The sequence below is a fragment of the Phalacrocorax carbo genome, chromosome 1 (assembly GCF_963921805.1).
Source record: "Phalacrocorax carbo chromosome 1, bPhaCar2.1, whole genome shotgun sequence".
Taxonomy (NCBI): domain Eukaryota; kingdom Metazoa; phylum Chordata; class Aves; order Suliformes; family Phalacrocoracidae; genus Phalacrocorax; species Phalacrocorax carbo.
In genome coordinates this window covers 167,047,525-167,069,760 of record NC_087513.1, presented here as the reverse complement: position 1 = coordinate 167,069,760, position 22,236 = coordinate 167,047,525, and positions in this window count along the sequence as shown.

Genomic DNA, 22,236 nt, shown 5'->3' with positions numbered 1-22,236 from the left:
TAACACATCAGTAAGATTTCCAAACCAGCATGATCCCTCTGAGTAAAATGCAAAACATCTATCATTTAAATATATTAGATCATGTGCTGTGGGGAACTAAACAGCTACGTACTTGTCAACATAATTTATAAAGTGTAGGAGAAAAATTAAAAACTTTCCACTAGAAAAGCTTCAATTTTTCCTGTCCAGTTTTTCTACCTAACAAATCTGAATGCTGAGATACAGGAAAGATGATAGGATAAAATGAGAATCTTAGGAAAATACTTAGTTTAGAATTAAAAAAAAGAAAATTAAACCTCTGTTCCAAATATGACTATTGCAACCATGCATATCAGCCCTAACTTAAATTTCCCTATAATCGATAATATGTATTTTCAAATCAAATTATAACTCTCATTCAAAACCCAAATGCCTTACTTTTATCCAGAGTCTGACGGATCCAGAATTGGACTTATGATAAATACGTATATGTTAGTTTAAGCCATTCTTACTGTGTACAGCTATTGCTCCATTTAAGAAATTGAACCAGTATTCTGCTATCGGATTGAATTGCACTACTCAAAGATTTAAGCAGTAATGATTTGTAGTTAATGTATAAATAATGCAGTGAGATATTTATTTTTTTAAAAACCTGTCTTTATGTTAAATATGTACCCAACAGATTTAATCTATTCACTTCTTCAGCATTTGCCATTTAGAAAACTTCATTTGCAATAAAAAAATCTTATTTTCAACCTATCTAAATGAAAACACAAAATTCTTTGAAAACTTGATAAAGTGTGTTTTTTAATAAATAATTTTTTTTTTTACTGTTGTTTGTAGACAAAGGAAATAAGTGTCTTTCAGACTGGTGTTAACATACATGTTTCTGGAGACTATGAATGCAAAGTATAGAGTACTACCCTCTATATAATCTAACTCATATATTTTATTATAGCAATTCAAAATCTTTGCCATGAAAAATCATAATATTCCATATGACAGTGATACATGTAATTACAGAAGTCAACAGAAAAGGTAACGCAGAGGTATTACATGCTGCTTCAGCTTGCAGACTGAAATAAACAAATACATATATATACAGTACATATATATACATAAATACATATAAATACATATAAATACAGCCTCTGTGGAAGCTCTGGATGAGGTTGAACAGAGCGTGTAATGTTGAAACTCAAGAAATTTTGGTTCCTGATGGAGGGTCATCTGTGACTTAAAGTCTGTGACCTTTGGATGCTGACTAGCTTTTGAACTTTCTGTTATGTGCAGGTCCCAGGCCAGTTTCTTATGAGCTAAAGACAACTAAAAATCTCTTTACCATCTTGATTAGACAGAGAAGCAGAAAAAAAATTGTCAAGAGAACAAAATGCAAAAGTAAGTACTCAATATTGACTGATATTATTTTTTTTTTTCAGAATTTATTTTCTCCAGATAATTGTTGTATGTCATTTCTATTTTCTTCCACTTTAATATCTATGTTCCTTCTCTCCTGCAAAGTAGAATAATGGTAATTCAACATAGCATGCTGCAGAACTCCAATTTCACTTGATAGAATATGCACTGCCTCAGATCTTTGGACAATTTAGGTTTTTGTGTACAGTGAAATTAATTCCTGATATCATTCTGAATTCCCAGAATCACAAAATCACAGAATGGTAGGATTTGGAAGGGACCTCTGGAGAGGTCCAACCCCCCTGCTTGAGCAGGCACACCCAGAGCAGGGGGCACAGGAACGCATCCAGGTGCGTTTTGAATGTCTCCAGAGAAGGGGACTCCACAGCCTCCCTGGGCAGCCTGTACCACTGCTCTGGCACCCTCACAGGAAAGGAGTTTTTCCTCATGTCTAGCTGGAACTTCCTGTGTTCCAGCTTGTGCCCATTGCCCCTTGTCCTGTCATTGGGCACCACTGGAAAGAGCCTAGTCCCATCCTCTTGACACCCAGCACCCACCCTTTAGATATTTATAAGCATTGGTAAGATCCCCACTCAGTCTTCTCTTGTCCAGGCTGAACAAACCCAGGTCTCTCAGCCTGGAGAGATGCTCCGGTCCCCGGATCATCTTGGTAGCTCTCTGCTGGACTCTCTCCAGTAGTTCCCTGTCCTTCTTGAACTGGGGAGCTCAGAACTGGACACAGTCCTCCAGATGTGGCCTCACTAGGGCAGAGTAGAGGGGGAGGATAACCTCTCTCGTTCTGCTGGCCACACCTCTTTTAATGGAGCCCAGGATACCGTTGGCTGCCTTGGCCACAAGGGCACAGTGCTGGCTCAGGGTCAGCTTGCCATCCACCAGCACTCGCAGGTCCTTCTCATTGGAGGCACTGCTTTCCAGCAGGTCAGCCCCCAGCCTGTACTGGTGCATGGGGTTGTTCTTCCCTGGAGGTGCAAGACCTTGCACTTGCTCTTGCTGAGTGTCGTGAGGTTCCCCTCAGCCCAGCTCTCCAGCCTGTCCAGGTCTCATTGGATGGTAGTACATTCATTCCTTCTGCATATCATCTTCGTTTAAAACATAGTGAAATAAGTTTTTGGATCCTGTCTGTTACTCCATTCATACTTCTGCCTCCCCCTCTAAGTAAAAAGACTTTCTGTTTATATATGTTTTATGTGTATATATCACATTTGTGTTTTACTATTATCTAAGGGATTTATTGATTGATAATGGGAAAGGGTTCTAAATAGCAATAGACCCTATCTTCATCTTTAAACAAAGATTATCACTTCAAGGTCAGATTCATTCTGCTTGACTTGACACTTCGAGGTGCTTAAATTAGGAATCAGTCCCATTTCTTCTCTGTAATTTTCATAAAGTGAACAACTTTGCTTGTGCAGTGTCACTAAGAGCATATTTGACCTCTGGGCATGCCAGTGTCTTTCCACTGACTATAGCAGGCACTTGATAGAGTACACCCTTATTCAGATGTATTAGCTAGATCCATGAAGTTCAGTGGGATGAATCTGTGCATAAATAAGTAACTTGAAACTAGGCTTCTCCTGTGGCAACAAACTCTTTATCGTAAAGAATAATTAAAACCAAGTTAGTGTTATGCTCAATATGTTGTTTATGGGCAAAGACGAAGCAAAATACATATAGCTGTAAAAGTAAAGCCAAGATGTTATTGTTACTGTAATGGAAAACTTAACAGTCTAGTTCAAGAATCACCATTAGTCTAGATCTAATTATTAAAGGAAAAAAAATATCTGTTTTGTTTACAAGTGGAAAAATTCACTATAATTCTCACAAGACAATTAAAAATGCAACAGTCAGGTTTGTGTAGCAATATGTTCCTGTTTATGGCTTCTTCCCTTTCTTATCACCACTTGTTACATTGAAAAAGGTCTTTGGCCAGATACCCTTAAAGGAAGCACTTTGCTTCTGCATACACTTACAGGTAGAACTCTAAGTTGTCAGCCTCTGGAGTCCTTTGCTGGGAGAAATATGCTGTTTATAGCTTTTTCTCTCTCCTCCAATAACCACTTGGGGACATTTTTATGCATTTGTTAAGGAGCTTCTACACCTTTCTCTTTCCTCATTAGTCTGCAATGTCATATTACATTCAAGTTTACTATATATGGTGACCTTTATATCTATGTTAGATATTACTTTTTGTTCTGTTCTTTACCCCAAAAAACAGTTTTGTCCATCTCCAGGTCTGCATTTCTTTAACTGACCATGGGTGAGTTGTTTATAGTTGTGGCATCTCCAATGCCAAACCTGTGCCCCACCTCGTCACACCATGCCTGAGCTCCTCTGCACCATGTCCTGTTTCCACTTCTCACAGTCTTTGCTACTGTACTAGAATTGTATTTCTCTACACCACATCACTGCATTAGAGCTGTAAATACCTCATTCTCTCTGGAATTTTGTTTTTATTACTACTATCTATGTAAAACTGTGGTTGTACTGTGCCAGGATAAAATTAGCCATTGCTGCCTGGTCAATTAGGGAAAAGGCTGTCACAGTTAAACCAGGTAAAACAAGACTTCAGGCATGTAAAGAGACATTCAAACAGAGCAGGCCTGGCAAGCCTCAGCCCTGAGGCCTTGCAAGTGTAGTACAAAGCTTATGGCCTATAACTAGCAATGGCAATACCGTACAACTGGGCTATGCAATTACATCATGACTAAATATGCAAAAGGAATTAAGCCCATATTCAGAAGGGAGATAGGAGCTGCAGGTTTTTTGCCCTGAAAGAACAAGCTGTTAGTGCCTTTTTTGTCTCCAGCCAAAGAAGACTCAAATGGGCACGTAGGATTTCAACACACTGCCTGAGAAGAGTTACATTCCAGAGTCCCCAGAGTGCAAAGGGCCTTGCCTGCTCTACATATTTAGTGGAAGTGTATGTCACTGTGTATTTTAAAACTCCCACCAAATGGCATTAATTTATCTTCAGGGGAGGTATGGAGAACACCATGTTCCTGGCTGGATTAATGCCTGAAAATTGCAACAGGCCAGGATGTCCCATGAAAATTGAATAAACTATTAGCACTATGCAGTGCAGTATGTATGTTCTCAGTCACGTGGCATAAGAATGGAATAAGGTGGTAGCCTGCTCTGTTTTACACAGTCTTCATTTGTGTGGACACAGGTTCTTTGATATCACTTCTAACTTCAGCTGGGCTCAGATTCCTGTCCTGAAATGCATTCAGCAGAAATACTGTACTACTTACTACTAGGTTTAATTTTTTCTTGGCAAAAAGATCAAAAGTCAGTGCAATGTTTGGGTTTTTTTTAATTTTTGACTGGTATTTTTTATTTTTTTAAACACAGTGAAGAAGTCATTTGACTTCAAGCAGTAGACATCAATGAGAGTTTAAAATAAATCTCAGTGAATCTCACTGTTAAAGGTATTTCTCATTTTAAATGAAAAGATGTTGCTTTGGCCTCTTTCCAGGTATATGGCCTGCAGATAACAGAAGAGATATTTAAGTGTGCAAGGGGGAGTTAATTTCTGTTGGGTATGGTTTTGAACCAGATTCAAAATTGTTTAATATTTAACATGAAGGGTGGCTGATGTTTAAACAGGTGATTATGTTCTTAGCATTTCAATTAAAAACATGTGTTCCTACCTTATAATAAAAACTTCAAGTATCCAGAGCTTGTTGCATGTAAATATAGGCATGCTCCACCATCTGTAAATTAGATTTATCAGTTCTGACTTATTTTTATTACTCAGCACAAATATAAGCAGTTGTATTTCTTTTATAATTGGCTGAAATTATAGCCCCATTCAAATATAGGATACTTTGTTTTCAGCAGAATTAACACTTCTGTGAAATACAGGGTATATATCCACAAGGCTGTACAAGGAGCATATGTTATACATAAATAGGTAATGTTCACTTTACAGTGCAGTGTTCTGTTTCTGAGAAATTAAAACTGTGGGCACAATCTCTTCCTTTCTGAGGTGAAATTGCAGAAGCAGATGTGAATTCTTAGTCTACTGCTAGAATATTTAACATCAGTATTATGGATGTAATTGTTCTGAAAATGTCTGCTAAGAGGTGTTTCAGAGGTGTGGTGTACAGACCATATGACGGTGGTCCATGGAGAACTCTTTAAGTCCATCCATTACCTTTATTCCTTATTTACACCTGTAAGTCCCACTGGACATTATAAGATAACTCCTTAATCATATTACAAGAAAATCAGTGCTCCAAGATGATGTTTATCACTCATAGGAGGAAATCTACTTGTTAAGATACAGAAAACATTAAGTACCACATTTTAGGAGAAATCAGAAGATTCAGCTTAATATAGACTTCCTTGGTGCAGTGAAGACTGTCTCATCTGTGTTAAGATCCTACCTACTGAAAGGGAGAAACACATATTATATAAATGCAAAAATAAAAAGGCATTTCTGATATGTTAATTTTAATACCCACTGTAGAATTCTCTGTTATTTCCTAGATTTAGTGTAAGATGAAAGTGTCCTAAATTGGAAGAAAAATGAAGGAGGAACATAAAACTAGATGAACAAACATGAAAGGATCATCAAGGGCACAAGCACAAAATGATGATTTCCAGTTACAGTACTTGAAAGGATGCAGACTAAGGACAGTTATTGCTCTGTTTATTCACCAACAATAAATCTCTCTAGGTGAAGAGGTATTTGCATCAAATACCACAGTTCAGATTTGAGTTCCTCTTAGCTGCAGAAAGAATTGCAAACAAAGGAGGCAGAACAGTTCTGGGTCTTTTAGACAAATTATTTTGCTGCCTTCCTTTCATTTATGCTTCTGGCCACAAAATGGCTCTGACTGAATTAAATTCAAATGGCAAAAAAAAGTCTATTGTTGATCTTATATTTAAAATAACTTTCATAGCAAATGGGGTCCATGACAAGCAAAAGGAATTAAAAAAGAGCAAGAGTAGAGGTATCTTGTATGTGAACATTTACCTTTTGGTGTTTTTTTAAAATGGTAAATGTACAAATGGTTTAATTAACAAAACAAACAAACAAATAAAAAAAAAAAAAAAACAAACAAAAGAAATAAAAGCCCTTTGGTTTTTTTCTCAGTAACTGAATGTCAGATTATTTTTCCTTTCACCTATAATGCAGTTTCTTCCCCATCAAGAAAACAAGAAATTCTTTAAGGAAAAAAATAATCCAATGATGCCAGAGGGAGGGCTCCTATTCATGCTCAGAACATGTCTCTTTCTTCTCATTCAACAGTATTTCCTCTTTATTTGACATGGTACACCACTGATATAGCACTGTTAGGGGCAGAAGCACAATTATATCATCATCTTAGGAAAAGCATAAGTAGTATTTCTTTGACATGTTTACCTTGTCGGAATATATTCTGCATGTCATGCGTTGTAAATATTCAGATTCACTTCATGGTTAATAACCATGCCACAGCTTCCTTGTTTTCAAAATGATTCTAAGCAGGTACTGAAAGAAGGAAAGGAGAGATGTGTTGCAACACTATTAGGTGAAAAAAGCCATAGCTATCTATTTGTGCATGACTCTGGTACTGTTGGTTACTTACTGTCATCTGAATAGCTTCTGTGGGAAAGCTGAATGTGGGATATAGACTTCAAAATACATATTAAGCTGGGATTCTAAAATCTGGGGACACAGATAGAACAGCTCATGTTACTAACCCAAAGTCAATAAAATTGCCTTCCCCTGATGATTTGAGGCTGCTGAATTCCAACATCTGCAAGCCAGCTAGGGAAAACCAGATGAAGTAATGTATTTACTGCAGAAAAAAATATTGCTCATTTTTCCTTTATCTTTACTAAAAATGAGTGCGATAACATAAATTAGGATTTATGAAGAAAAATTTTGCGTGGCTCATGTAATTCACACACTTATGTTGAGCCCAGAGCTAAAATTTATTTTTGTATAAATGCTTTTATCTTTTCTGTTATTATACAAAAAATTTGAGTATCTTTTTTTATCATTAACGCTTTCAGGTCCCTAAATTCAGCATTATATAGGTGTGACTACATTTGATATTGAAAGGATGATCTCTTCAAATAGTAATTTAAATACTTTGATAATATAATATCGTTATTCAGTGTTTTGTCTAAGTTTTAAAAAAAGTTTTAGAAAAAACTGTCAGTTTACTACTTCATTCTAGTCATTTGCATGTCAATTATTTTGCTTTTGAATTTAAAATTTTGAGTGTTAGTAAAAATAAACAATTAGTCTGCTCTTTGAAGTCCATCTTGTAATGAAATCACATGTACATAAAAGATTATAAAAGTACATATATAGTCTCCAGGTTAGTTGGAATTCCGGGCACATTATTTTTACTACTAAAATAAGTGGCATCCTAGTTGTTAATACCTTAATTTACTTACTAAAAATACATGAGTTGCTGGTAATGATCCATATGGTGCCCTTGAACACACCCTTGAACACAGTCTTGTAATTCTGCAAAGAAAATCTGCTGTTTGAAAGTATTTTTTTTCCCTTCAATACTTGTTGATCAGTTCCTCACTTCTTTAAAGTAACATTTGAAAAATTAGTCCTATTATCAAAACCCAGCTCTATTACAGTCACTAAACTCATGCTGCATGCAGGGACTTGAAGTTTCTCCTAGAAGAAACAACTTACTTCAAATTAGATCAGGTGCTGTCACTGTCAACACACAATAAATATCAGCAGGCTGTAGGGCCATTAGGGTCTTGCAGCTGCAAAGTATGATGATTTTGTTCCTCAGCATGAAGCTCTAGTTAAAGTAATTAAACTTGAGATTTATGTGTAGGAGAATAAGAAGCCATAGTGAGAGGCTGGTTGGAAGAATGAGTGTGGTTGAATGATTTCTATGAGTATAAAGATAGCTGACTCTAGTTTAAAGTGATATGGGTATGTATAGGAATCTAATAAGCAATAATTGAAGTAAACTGAAACATTAGCATATATGGGTGTATGTGTAATTTCTAAGTACCTGTCTGAGTACTGAAATCTTTAATTGAAGAAAATTACTTTAAAAATTATCCTTGTAACCACTTTAAAATACAGCACAAAGATACTAAATGTTTTAAATTTAATATTGAATGTCTCATTATGGAGATGTGGTGAAAAATATGCTTCATTTCTCTTGCCCCCTTGCTTTTCTTAGAAAAACAATCATTTGAATTAGGAACCTAGGGAAAAAAATACAAACAACAGAACTGAGGGTATTACAGTGAAGAAATTAAGGAATTAATAAAAAAGACAAAATATATTTTCTAAAGGACTAGTAAGCATGCAAAGGACATAGTAGTGATCCATTGGCCATAAAAAATTACTAGTAAAGGATAAACAATTCCCAAGGAATGAAGTTTCTTTGGTGTTTGTCTTTGAGACTTTTACCCTTTTTGGATTATGTTTACATCTATATCCCTTTTTTTCTTATATATAGAAAAATATATTATATACATATATATGCATATGTAAACATATATTATATAAATGTTTATATCTAGAAGGAACTTTTCTAATCAGATTTTGCATTACCACTGTGTTTTTCTTGTTTGTTTTAATGTAGGTTCTATTTTCTGTGGGGTATTGCACATAGTTTTGTGTTGGATTTTTTCTTGTGATGCATTTTGAGAATTTCTATTTGTCGTTTGATTCTCAGGATAATATTTATTTACAATTTCAAAAATGAAGAAGCAGCCTGTTCGTGCTCTGTATAATAACCAATACAGACATGATAATTTGTGACAAAATATGTGATACATATTCATTAAATACTTTCTCTACACTATTATTATTACATTGACAGCAGGCTCAAGATAGGTCTGCACAGGGAAAATTAGTGTGGCAATTAATTGCCTAAACATAGTTATCGGGTTCTATTTGATCACATCACAGGCCCTAAAGTGTTCAACATATGCAGATGTGGTTGGCAGACATGTGATAGGGCCTACAAGACACCTGCATCATTACAGAACATCAATCGGCTTGGAAGGAAACAATTAAGAGTACTTCAAATTACGTTGGATGCATGTTTGACCAAGTGAATCCCTGCCTGGCTGTGGGTCACCAGTAACTGACTTGCAGTAGTGTGGGTAAGCAACATACACTTCCACGAGTTAGATCATATTTTTGATCTGAAGTAACAACCAAGTTTTTGAGTATAATTCAGCTGTAGAAATCTATGCTTAGCACAATGCTGAATGTATAGTTATTTATACATACAAACAAATTTCTAAGGTAGCTGTCTAGGATCTTGCACTTTTTTTAAATTCACTACACCTTCTACAATTTGAGTCTAGTTGTGACATTAAAAATGGGTGTCATGCCATAGTACGACACACTCAACCAGCATGCCATATGGTGCCCTGACCCATTTAAATCAGACCATCTACTAAGCTTTTCTAATAAAACCAAAACCAAAAAATCCAGCCAAACAAACAAAAAACCCCACAGAACTACACAAATACATAATACACGTCAGGGTAAGCATTCATCAGGTCATAGACTCACATTCTGAGCATATTCCAAAATAAAGACACATTGACAGTGAATTCATATTCTCTCATCAGTTTAATTCTACTGCTGAACTATCACAAGCTCCAGAAGAGAAATGTAGAATAGGCTAAAGCAAAATTCAAATAAAAATATATTAATCATGGCATTAATTTCCAAGAAGATTTTTTTCTTGTTTCTACTAAAGCGTTGATAAAAATGCTTGTTTTATCTTACTCTTAACTCACTAAGATCATCCTCTTAGACCTCTTGAATAGATATTTAATATAGGAGAAGACAAAAATAGTAATATAGATATTTGCATAAGTAAATTCCTTTTCTTTTGGATCTAAATATAATAAAACTCTGTGTTCAGATTTACTGTTCTCAATTTCTTCACAAAAATATATTGACATTGTTCTGGCTCTTATTTAGACTGATGCCCTGAAAAAAGAAAACCTTATAAAAGACATTCCTGCCCCCTCCAAGGGCCACAATGTGATATTTCTTTTTCTGTTCTCTAAAAATCTACTTAAAAATATCAAACAATTGTTGTTTAGTCAAACAATGCTATTAATATGCATGGGATCCTTCAGGCATTTGCATTTTCATCCATAGAGACTCTATTTTACCTTCAAAGCATGTAAATCTTTTTATTTCTTTTCAGGGGAAAAAAAAAAAAAGTATGACTTCTTCAAAACCTGAGAAAGCTTTGTAATAAACCTCAGAGATGGAGAAGTCCAATTTCCTTTAAAAAAAGAAAAGACAGAAAAAGGAAATAAAAACCTTTTCAAGCAGAAATTCACCTCACGACCTACCTTTCTTTTAGTAAAGCTAGTGCTTACTAACAATTGCAAGATTTCCAGCTGTTAATGAATAAAATAATTCCTCTGCATTATGTTCCCTTCATATAATAATCTTATAATTAAGAGTTATTATTATTGAGGTTCTCAGCTAGAGATAACAGAGTATATATGGGAAATCAGAGAGGGTGAAAAGCAGGGAAGATTTCTTTTTTACTCAGACATAAATTAACACTACCAGAAATACCTAAAAGAAAGCAAAATATTTTCCATTTTCAGCTAAATATCTGTCAATCTTTACAAATGTGGAAATATACAACTATTTAAATGAATGATGCGATACCTTTGCCACTATGGTATTTGAAGAGGTTTTCTAAAGATGAAGGATCTCACTCAGAATGGCTTTGGATTTTTTTGTTGTAGGGCACTCACTGGGTTTTTACTTCCTTGTGACATTCTGAAAAGTAAGCTCTTTTTGAATAATGCCACAGCCAACAAATATTAAATCTGCTCAACATAAGGAATTCTGGATTTTCAGAAAATACATGGAGTTGAGAAAAAAAAACCCTTCTCACTAATTTTCAGTTAAACTGAAATTATCTATGCAGACAAACTGTGCAGGATTCGTTTTATGGTATTTTATATGTTTCTGAGTTTAATATCTAACTGGAGATAGCCAATTTAGCCTTCCTTTCCATTCAATGGAAAGAGATAAGTCCCTAAAAAATAAATCTCATCCTGAATTAGGTACATAACAGAAATCAGTTGAATCATAGTTTGGAATTTATTCATTATTTATTTTAAAGGTTATTCACTATTCATTAAAGACACAAGTATATAGTCAGATGCCTCTATTTTGGGCACCTAAGTCACAGCAGATCGAGTCCATTAGTTATGCCTACCAAGACGCAACAAGGACCTAAGAAATACATGTAGCCCTATGATTTTCTCTGACTTGGGTTTGTTGCTCTGCGAATATATGGTTTACAGAATCTTACTACTAGTGTCCTAAAAATACATTTATGTTTTTCCAGGCAGAGAGAAGACCTCATTTGTATGATATGTCTTGTCCCTAGACACTATGGTTTTGGAACATTATTTTGCTGTAAGTTGGCCATGCTGAAAAAGTCTTTAAAAGTCTCTCATAACTGATTTCCATTTGTAAAGCTATTAGAGATGCAAGGATATTATTGAGGGTCTGAGTTTGTTCCAGTGACAGAAAATAGTTCATAGGATGGTTGAACTACAGGGTCCTGATTTTTGCAGCCAGTGAGTTGACTGTAACAGAGTCTAGAGTATTTTGAAATTAAACTCAGTTTCCTGTGGAATTTTACTTGAGCTACCTGTCCTTAATAAGAGCTGTGATGTGAGTGCTCATATTTCACCAACAGTTCTTCCAAAAGATACATATATCTCAATATTACTGAAGGATTGCTTGCTTGAGAGCTGTTTCCCTCTTTGTAAATACAGTCAGCAACTGCAAGGAAAACATGCCTGCATGATACAGCATGTTATCATGGAATTGCCAAGCAGTATGCTGAGACTAGGTCAGCTAAAACTTACCAGCGTTTTAAATAGCAAACTGTCAAGTGCCACTGTAAATGCACAGAACTTGTGTTATCACTAAGCAGTATGTTGTGGTTCAGCCTCAGTTGGCAACTAAACAGCACGCAGCTGCTCGCTCACTCCCCCCACCCCTGTGGGATGGGGGAGAGAATCGGAAGAGCAAAAGAAAAACAAACCAAACTTGTGTGTTGAGATAAGAAGAGTTTAATAAAATAAATTGATAATTAGAATAATAATGATTATGAAAATAATAACAATGACAATATAATAAAAAGAAAAAGGGAAAAAGGGGGAAAAAAACAAACCCACAAATGATATGACCACTCACCACCCACCGACTGACACTGCCCCTCCCTGAGCTGCGATTGCTGCCTCCCTCCCCCGGCCAGCCCCTCCCAGGTAACATACTGGGCATGACGTTACATAATATGGAATATCCCTTTGGCCAGTTTGAATCCGCGCTCTCAGCTGTGCCCCCTCCCCTCCCCTCCCGGCTTCTTGTGCACCCGGCAGAGCACGGGAAGCTAGAAATGTTCTTGACTAGTACAAGCGCTGCCCAGCAACTGCCAAAACATCTGTGTGTTATCAACATTGTTTTCATAGTACTTCCAAAGCACAGCACTATGCCAGCTGCAGTGAAGAAAATTAACTCTATCCCAGCTAAAACCATGACACAGTATCACCAACGTATCAATACTTTATGAATTATTTTCTTCATCAAATGTAAGCTTTGATTATTTCCCATACGATCAATAAAATTAGCCCTTTTTAAAATAATGCTACTATATATGTGTATAGATGTAAAAGATACAAATTATTTTTAAGGGTGTAAATTTTAAAAAGCTCCATGGTGATGTAAGATCATTAAAGTCTTTTAATGTTGGGAGGAAATCAGACTCCTTAATTTGTTTAAGAGATATTAAAATCCTTTCCTGATCTTTTTAACTCAATTTTAAATTATTTTCTAGTCTTAATCTGATTGTTTGCTAAAGAATATGACATGTTAAACCCTTTTATTATAATTAGTGTAATGTATCTTCATACATTGAAAGTCTTGATCCACTAGGGAAGTTGAATAACCATCTTTAAGGTCCAGCTTGATATCAAATATTGATAATTTCAGACATTATGGTGTGGTTCTAAGAGCAGTAAATGAGTGCTGCTTATATGGTTATATGAAAAGAAAATAGGTCACTAAAGCACCTCAAAGCTCATTAAGTTTGTATTTCATAAAAAAAAAAAAATCAAGAACTTTCTTGTGAACTTTATAATAAGACTTTTTAATAAGCCTACCTGTTCCCTTTTGGTCAATGGTTCAATGTCCAGATGGAGACTGGTGACAATTGGTGTCCCTCAGGGGTCCATACTGGCACCAGTACTGTTTAACATTTTCATCAGTGACTTAGTGGGATCATGTCTATCCTCAGCAAGTTTGCAGATGACACCAAGCTGAGGAGTGCAGTTGACACTCCAGGAGGACGGGATGTCATCCAAAGAGATCTGGACAAGCTGAAGAGGTGGGTCTGTGAGAACTTCTTGAGGTTCAACAAGACCAAGTGCAAGGTTCTGCATGTGGGTCAGGGCAACCCCTGGTATCAATGCAGTCTGGGGAATGAAGGGATTGAAAACAGCCCTGGAGAGAGAAGGGCTTGGGGGGTACTGGTGAACAAAGAGCTGGACATGAGCCAGATATGTGTGCTCACAGCCCACAAAGCCAGTCAGATCCTGGGCTGCATCAAAAACAGCATGGCCAGCAGGTTGAGGGAGGTGATTCTGCCCCTCTGCTCTGCTCTGCTTTGGTGAGACACCACCTGCAGTGCTGTGTCCAGCTCTGGAGCCCTCAGCACAAGAAGGACATGGACCTGTTGGAGTGGATCCAGAGGAAGGCCACAAAAATGATTTGAGGGCTGGAGCACCTCTGCTATGAGGACAGGCTGAGAGAGTTGGGGTTGTTCAGCCTGGAGAAGAGAAGGCTGCAGGGAGACCTTATTGCAGCCTCCTAGTACTTAAAGGGCGACTATAGGAAGGATGTGGGCAACCTCATTAGCAAGGCCTGTTGTGACAGGACAAGGGCTAATGGTTTTAAACTAAAGGAGGGTAGATTTAGACTGGATATAAGGAAGAAGTTTTTTACTATGAGGGTAGTGAGACACTGGAACAGGTTGTCTAGAGTGGTGGTAGATACCCCATCCTGGAAACATAAAATGTCAGGTTGGACGGGGCTCTGAGCAACCTGATCGAGTTGAAGATGTCCCTGCTCACTGCAGGGGTGTTGGACTAGATGACCTCTAAAGGCCCCTTCCAACCTAAACCATTATATGATTCTGTGATTCTATTCTGCATTATAACTCTTATTGCAAAATGCATAGACATACAAATACAAATTAATATATTTCAAAGAAGGTAGTTTTTAATTTTTGAAGTAAATGTTAAGAGATTGTTAATCCAGAATTATCTTGGTACATTAGTTTATGTTTAGCATCAGGTAGCTGTTAGGGTCTTCCTCCAACCACAGTCTTTTAGTTATCTTTAGTTTATATATTTAGTTTAACTTCTTTTAGTTATCTCCTCCCCTTAGAAGAGGGTAACAATTAGCTGTCAGGATTTTATTACTTCCAAGAAAGGAACTGATCTTTCTTGGCAAACTGCTTTTGGAATGAATCAGGACCTCTCTAAAGGAGCACCTTTTTCCCCTGAAGTTGTCTTGGAAAAAGGAACAGTGACTGTTAGGGTAGTTCTGGTTCACTTAACTGTGGACAGTGGGAATCATAGAAGGGGGCACAAGTCTGAGATATTGACCACACAAGGACTGATCAGAAGTCACTTTCCCCAGGTCATATCTGACATCAGTACTGATATACATGGCACTTCAGTGCAGGCTTAGTCTGTATTTTCAGGAAGGCAGCTGCAAGACCTCTGACAAAATATGTAGGAGAGTGTGATATGTCTCTTGTTATTCAAGCCTACTCTGTAACTCAATGAAAGGCAGCCTTGTCCTATAGTGGCCAGGTATTGTCAGTGAATGTTGTTTGTTTGTCTGTATTTGTGGTGCTGCTGGTGTACAAAACACCTTCTCAAGTGGCTGCCTCCATACCCTCCCATGTATAACTCATGCCTTTGTCTGATGTCAAACTTCTTCACTTTGTCTTCCCCATAGTTCTATACTCTTTTTTCAAAGCATGTTTCTTTCCCTTCCCTTGTCTTTTCCACCATTTTCTTTCTAAAGATGGCAGATTTTCCTCTCTTACAACATAATAAGTAGAATCCCAAAGTTAGTTTTTCACACTCTACAGTTACAGGAATATTCTTACATGAAAACTAAAGTTGTTTCTTACTCTACAGGAAGGAGACTTGCTCTGTCTTGGGATATATGCCTTCCTGTGGACTGTGGCAAGGAGAAGTATTAGAGATGATGATAAATAGCATAGGAAAAACAAGCAATGGAAGGCATGGGTCATGTGTTTAGGGATACAAGGAATGTAGAAATATGTCTGCTAATGTTTAGGAGTCAGTGTCAGAAATTCTGACATTATCTCATGTCTGAAAAATAAAGCAGTCCTATTTTTCTTTCTCACATTTTCAGATTTGCTGAGGCTGGTGACAAAAGCTCAGGGCACCTTTCATGTCCCCATGAAATATGTTGGTGCTCAGAGAGAAAATAAAGCTGATACTCGCCATCAGGTTTGACATATGAATTCATTGAGTGTAGGTGTCAAGGTTCTGGTAGAAGGGGGCTGCAGTGGGTGGCCTCTGTGGGAGGAGGCCAGAGCTGTCCCATTCCAGACACAAATGGTTCCAGTCAGCTACTATGGACCTACTGCAGGATGCAGCTGAACCCATCAGCCAAGCTGGTGATGCCTCACTTCAGAAAATGCTTTAAAAAGGGCAAAAAACACTGCATAGAAGCTGTGAGAGAGATGAATGAGAAATAATGTGAAACAATCCATCAGACACCAAGGTCAGAGAAGAAGGAGGGGAAGGACGTGGTCTATGGCAGAGACCATGCTGGAACAGATATCCACTGCAGCCTGTGGAGGAGCCGTGCCAGAGCAGTTGTATATTTCCTGAAGGAACTGAAGATATGGAGACCCCATGCTAGATCAGATTTTCTCATGGGAACTGTGGCATGTGGAGGAGCCATGCTGCAACAGAATTTTTGCTCAGGAGCTGCAGCTTACGGAGAGGATCAATGTTGGAGCAGCAGAAAGGTGCGAGGTGGAAGGAGTAACAGAGCGAAACTTCTGTGTATTGACCATAATCCCCCATCCCCACTCCCTCCCCTCCTTGTTGCTTGCTGTGGGGGAGGTAGAGGAGGGAAAGATGGTATTTTAATGTTTGTCTTTGCTTCTCACTAGTCAAATATATTTTAATTGACAATAAATTAAATTAATTTCTCAAAGTCGAGTCTGTTTTGCCTGTGATGGTAATTGGTAAGTGATTTCCCTATCTTCACCTCTACCCATAAGCTTACGCATCCTATTTTCTTCCCTGTCTTGCTGAGGAGGGGGAGTGAGTGGTCTTTGGCTGTATACCAAGGCTAACCCACCACAAGGTATGGCGCTGGTCATCCTGTAGAAAGTCTCAAGACCATTTCTTTCATTGTCGTGAGTTGTCATCCTTTTTTCCCTTCCCCAAAATCAGAAATTTCAGCTTTTCATGAATGACTGCTGCGGTAGCATAGGTGTGAATAATGAAGGGCAACAGCTACCTGGGCCTCTGGCAGGGGTTATGCAGCTGTGCTGCATGATATGAAAGTTGCATTTGGCATTGGATATCTACTAGAAGGGGCTTTACATGGTGCCCCTTACCTTTACTATTATAGATAATAGTGAAAATTATAACTTTCATTAACCTTGGCCAGCATTCTATGAATTAAGAGAATAAGATATTCAAGTCTAAAATAAAAGACATTCTAAAGAGACCTAGTGACCACATGAATGATGTTTAATTAGCAGACGTATAAAGCTTATAAAGGATTGGCATTCATCTTACAATTACAAAAACATTGTGATGCACAAAACTGGGACTGTATTGGTTGCCTTTGTCCTTTTCTTTTTCCTCCTGAAACTCAGTCTACTTTGCTGTGTATTACTGGGTTCTCCAGAGTAATCATATTAATTAAATGAGGTTTGCAAGGCTGAGATCAATAATTTCTATATGAAAAAAAAAGTATCTTTAGGAAATACTGATTTACATTTCTAAGATAAAATGACAGAGAACAGAGGAAACCATAAAACACTGAAAATGACCTTTTAAATAAACCATGACTGAAATAAAAGTTTGTGTCATTTGAAAACCATTAACATTTCATGGATGTGCAAGCAAGATAAGATAGTGTTATGAGGTAATCAGATGAGGTAATCACATATTAGGACAAAGCAATGAGTCAAGAAACAATTTTTCTTCTTGTGCTGCCCTGAAAATTTGCCAGGCTAGGTCTATGAACTCTGTAGGAGGTACCCCACCACTCTGAGTTTATTCAGTTTACTTTACACAACTAAGTGCAAATCAGTTTACATGTGTTAATACTTGTCTTCCTGGGCAGCAAGGACAGGCACAGGATTTGTCGCTATGCAACATCATTATAATTACCCATTTAATAGTAAGGATACCACAAATGACTTATTTGGGCTCAAGAAGGTCCATTGCAAAAAAGCTGAGATAATTTTCCATAGCTCATTTTAGGATAAGTGATGGTTTGGACTAAATTCTACATCTTTGAGAAATGCTGCGCTCTGACTACTATGAACACAATAACTTTTCTGTAGAAGTTTGAAGGCCCCACAATAGCACTTTTTGTTTATCACTCCTGTGCTCATTTTGGTATTCCCACAGAGATCCTGGGTAGATGAGGGAGGTTTGTGTCCGGGTCACACACTTTAGAATTTTACAATAAAAATTACTGGCAGCTTCATGAAATTCAAAGAGTTCTGTGTTCTGTCTTATTAAATGTTTATCACAGTACTGGTTTTTACATGAAATTAATTTAGAAAATATTTCTTGATTACCCTTATTCTCACTGTGGGAACACAGATTATATCTGACTTCAAATGAAAGAAACATTTGTTTGCAGTTACTGACGAAAAGTTATCTCTTAGATTTGCAATGCTAGCATACTCATTTGGCTCTTATTTTATGCAAGGCAATAATTGAATTTATTCTCTGTGAAGCTGGAGTTTTCAGGGCATGCATTAAGTTACACAGTGAAACAAACAAAAACATTTGACCAAAAGCTGTATGCATTGCTAAGTATAATACACAAGTAATACTTTTTTTTTTTCAGTTAGTTATAATTTCATATGAAAGCTGTAACAAAAATAATGAAAAATCATAGTGAGAAAGAAGAGAGTTATTAAAACGAATGAGACCTATGGCTTTCCTGATAACTTGTAGATTTCAAAATTTTATAAATTAAACTGAAAAAAAAAATAATCCCAAAATGGACAAACTTTAGGAGCAGAGCTGAAATATTGCTATCCCTTGTAAAGAAAATTCAGTGACATGAGTTGTCAGGCACAGCAGGGGCTGGTGTCTCTCTGGGGACAGGGAGAAGCAAGGGCTCCCCAGAAGGGTCAGGCAGGGCAGGGTTGGAAGCCAGAGCCCATCCCACTAGCTCAGCAGGTTAACCAAAGGACACTGGGGCAATCTCAGCCCTGGGGATAGGGATGTTGAGTGGCCAGCTTGGACATGTGTCATGATCTACTGTTGGGTTGAACAATTTGGCAGAGTTTAAACCCCCTTGCTTTCCAATCAACCTCAGGTAGCTCTAGATGGCTGGGGACAGCTGGGCTTATCTTCTGATTAACTCAAATGTTTTATCGTAACTAAGTTCCCTTTACATTCTCGGAAAGAGAATTAAGACACAAAATGGAGTCAAGCGCCAGGTCACTTTATTTGGCCAAAAACAAGTATGCAGGGGAGAAAGAGAGAAAATGAGAAAGGGAGAGAGAGAGAGTTGTGACAGCTACCACCATGGATCTGTGGCACCCCATTGGTCCAATGTATCTTTGAATCTGGTGGGAGAACTTCCTTCTTCCTTCTTCCTTCTTCCTTCTTCCTTCTTCCTTCTTCCTTCTTCCTTCTTCCTTCTTCCTTCTTCCTTCTTCCTTCTTCCTTCTTCCTTCTTCCTTCTTCCTTCTTCCTTCTTCCTTCTTCCTTCTTCCTTCTTCCTTCTTCCCTCTTCCCTCTTCCCCCTTCTCCCTTCCCTTCCCACAGGTCTCTGCTGGTTTCACCTTTTATAGCCTTGTTCTCAGAACAGTTTTGCATACCCACGCCTCCCATTCAGTGATGGGGACGCATGCCCAGTACCGTCACTAGAGGGTCTAGAGGGTCCGAGCCCCCCACATGTGGTCAGTCAACGCTGGGCCCAGGTGTGTGCACAGAGGACTAGGGCTATGTGCTCTGAGGCAACAGGATGGACATGTGTTCTTGTTGGGTCAAAGTGTCCTGGTTGCCGTGGTGATGAGGTTTCGGTGGTTAAACTGTCCTGCTTGGTTGCCATGGTGGTTAAACTGTCCTAGTTGCCATGGCGGCTAAAGCAGTCCTACCAACAACGCTGAGACAAGTTTCTAGCCCCTTACAACATGCACCTGCATGTGGGCCCTGCTCAGTGGGTCCATGGCTGGGCAGGGAAGGGCTGTGGGGAGCTGGAGACCATCTGTGCTGTGGCATTGCTAAGAAGGGGATGATTAACCTGGGGGAATGAAATGGAGCCTGGGTTATGGGCAGCATGGAGATAGTCCTGGGGCAGTCTGGACAAGGACAGCAATCACAGAATTAGAGAGTGGTTGAGGTTGGAGGGCACCTCTGGAGGTCATCTTGTTCCTGCTCCTGCTCAAGGAGGTTCACTTGTAGCAGGTTGCCCTGCACCATGCCCAGACAGCTTTTGAAGACCTCCAGGACCTCCAACCTCTCCCAGTGCTCAGTCACCTTTGCAGTAAAAAAGAAATATTTCCTGATATTCAGAGGGAACTTCCTGTATTTCAGTTTGTGCCTATTGCCTTTGGTCCTGTCACTGTGCACCTCTGAAAAGAGCCTGGCTCTACCTTCTATGCACCTGTTTTTATTTTCCTTTTATTCTGAATTCAGAAATGAAAGTTTCAATTGACTTGGAACTAATATTTTTTAACTTGCTTTTTAATGTCACTGAACCCAAAGTGGTATAACCGGTTGATGTACGGCAATGAACAGAGCTTTGACCACGGGCTTTACTATCTTACATCATAGCATGTAAGACATGGACCTAGATTATTTTTTATCTCATCTTTCAGCTTTGGAAGTGAATCAAAATATTTAAGTATTCAAACAACATCACTCTTAGACTCTCTCCAACACCATTGCCACTTTTGCTTTTCCTTTCTTTTCATATCTCAGGTACTGCCAAAGCATGTTACCTCTGCTTATTGTTTATAACTTTTCCTTTTATTCATGATTTTCACATATAGAACTCTTGATGAACCTAGTTGTTTTTGTATCATCTCCTCATCTGAACTCCTTACTTCTCACTACTTTCATTCCACTAATGTCAGTCTTAAGAAAAAGATACTGTCACATTCAAAGCTACCAAAATTAGAGTGTTCAAATCATCGAGGGAGATTCAAAACACTTTTCAAAGTAACGCAGAGGAGTTCACACTTTGCCAGGGGAAATGGTGAATCTTTCCCATTTTATCTGAAGCAAGAAAACATTCATTACCAAAAAAACCCCAAAAAACCTAGAGAAAATAATAGAAAAATTTCATAGCAATCAATATTAAAAAAGAAAACTATAAAGTTATTTTTATACTGCCAAGAAACCTCACTGTGTTTTCTTATTTCAACAGGTAAGCTACTGTATTGGATTCAGTTAATAAGATTTTGCTGTGAGGAGAGACCAGAGTGGTCCCATGCTAGGCAGAGTTGGTTTAAGATGACTCCAGCAGACCCACCATGGGATGCAGCTGAACCCCTTAGCCAAGATGGTGGTGCCTCCTGGGAAACAAGGACAAAAAATGCTACACAACAGCTGTGTGAGAGAGGAATGATTAAACAAATAATTTGAAACAATCTTGCAGAAGCCATGGTGAGAGAAGCAGCATGAGGAGATGCTTCAGGCACAGTTTCCCTTACAGAAGACTAGAGTGAAGCAGGTTATCCCCATGCAGGCCATGGAGAGGGCCATGGTGGAGCAGATGTCCGCACTGCAGCCTGTGGAGGATCCTACAGCAGAGCAGATGGATATGTCCTGAAGTAACCTGCAACCCATAGAGACCCCACACCAGAGCAGGCTTCTCTCAGGGACCATGGTCATGGAGAGGAGCCAATGCAGGAGCAGGTTTTCTGGCAGGATCTGTGACCCTATGGGGGACCCAAACTGAAACAGTCCATTCCTAAAGGACTTTACCTCATGGTAAGGACCCAAGCTGGAACAGTTCTTGAAGAACTGCAACCCATGGGAAGGTTGCTTGCTGGAGAAGTTTGTGAAGGACTGCTTTCCATGGGAGGAATTCTATGTTGGAGCAGGAGAAGAGCATGAAGAGGAAGGAGCAACAGAGACAAACTGTTTTGACCACAACCCCCATTCCCCATCACCCTTGCACCACTTGAGGTGTCGGGTGGAAGGAGGTAGAGGAGCTGGGAATGAGGGAGTGAAGCTAAGCCTGCTAGAAAGAGGATGGGAGCAGGGGAAAGTGTGTTTATTTTTGTCTTTGTTTCTCATCATCCTACTCTATTTTTACTTAACAATAAATGATATTGCTCTTTCCCAAGCTGAGACTGTTTTGCCCGTTATGGTAGTTGGTAAGTGATCTCCCTCTCCTCTCAACCCACAAGCTTTTCCATCTTATTTTTCTCTCCCTCTCCTGTTAAGAAAGGTGACTTAGCAACTCTATGGATGTCTGGCAGCCAACCAAGGTCAAACCCACCATAGCTACCAACCTACCTACTTGAGAAATTAGTTCTTTTCCTAAGATGTGAAATG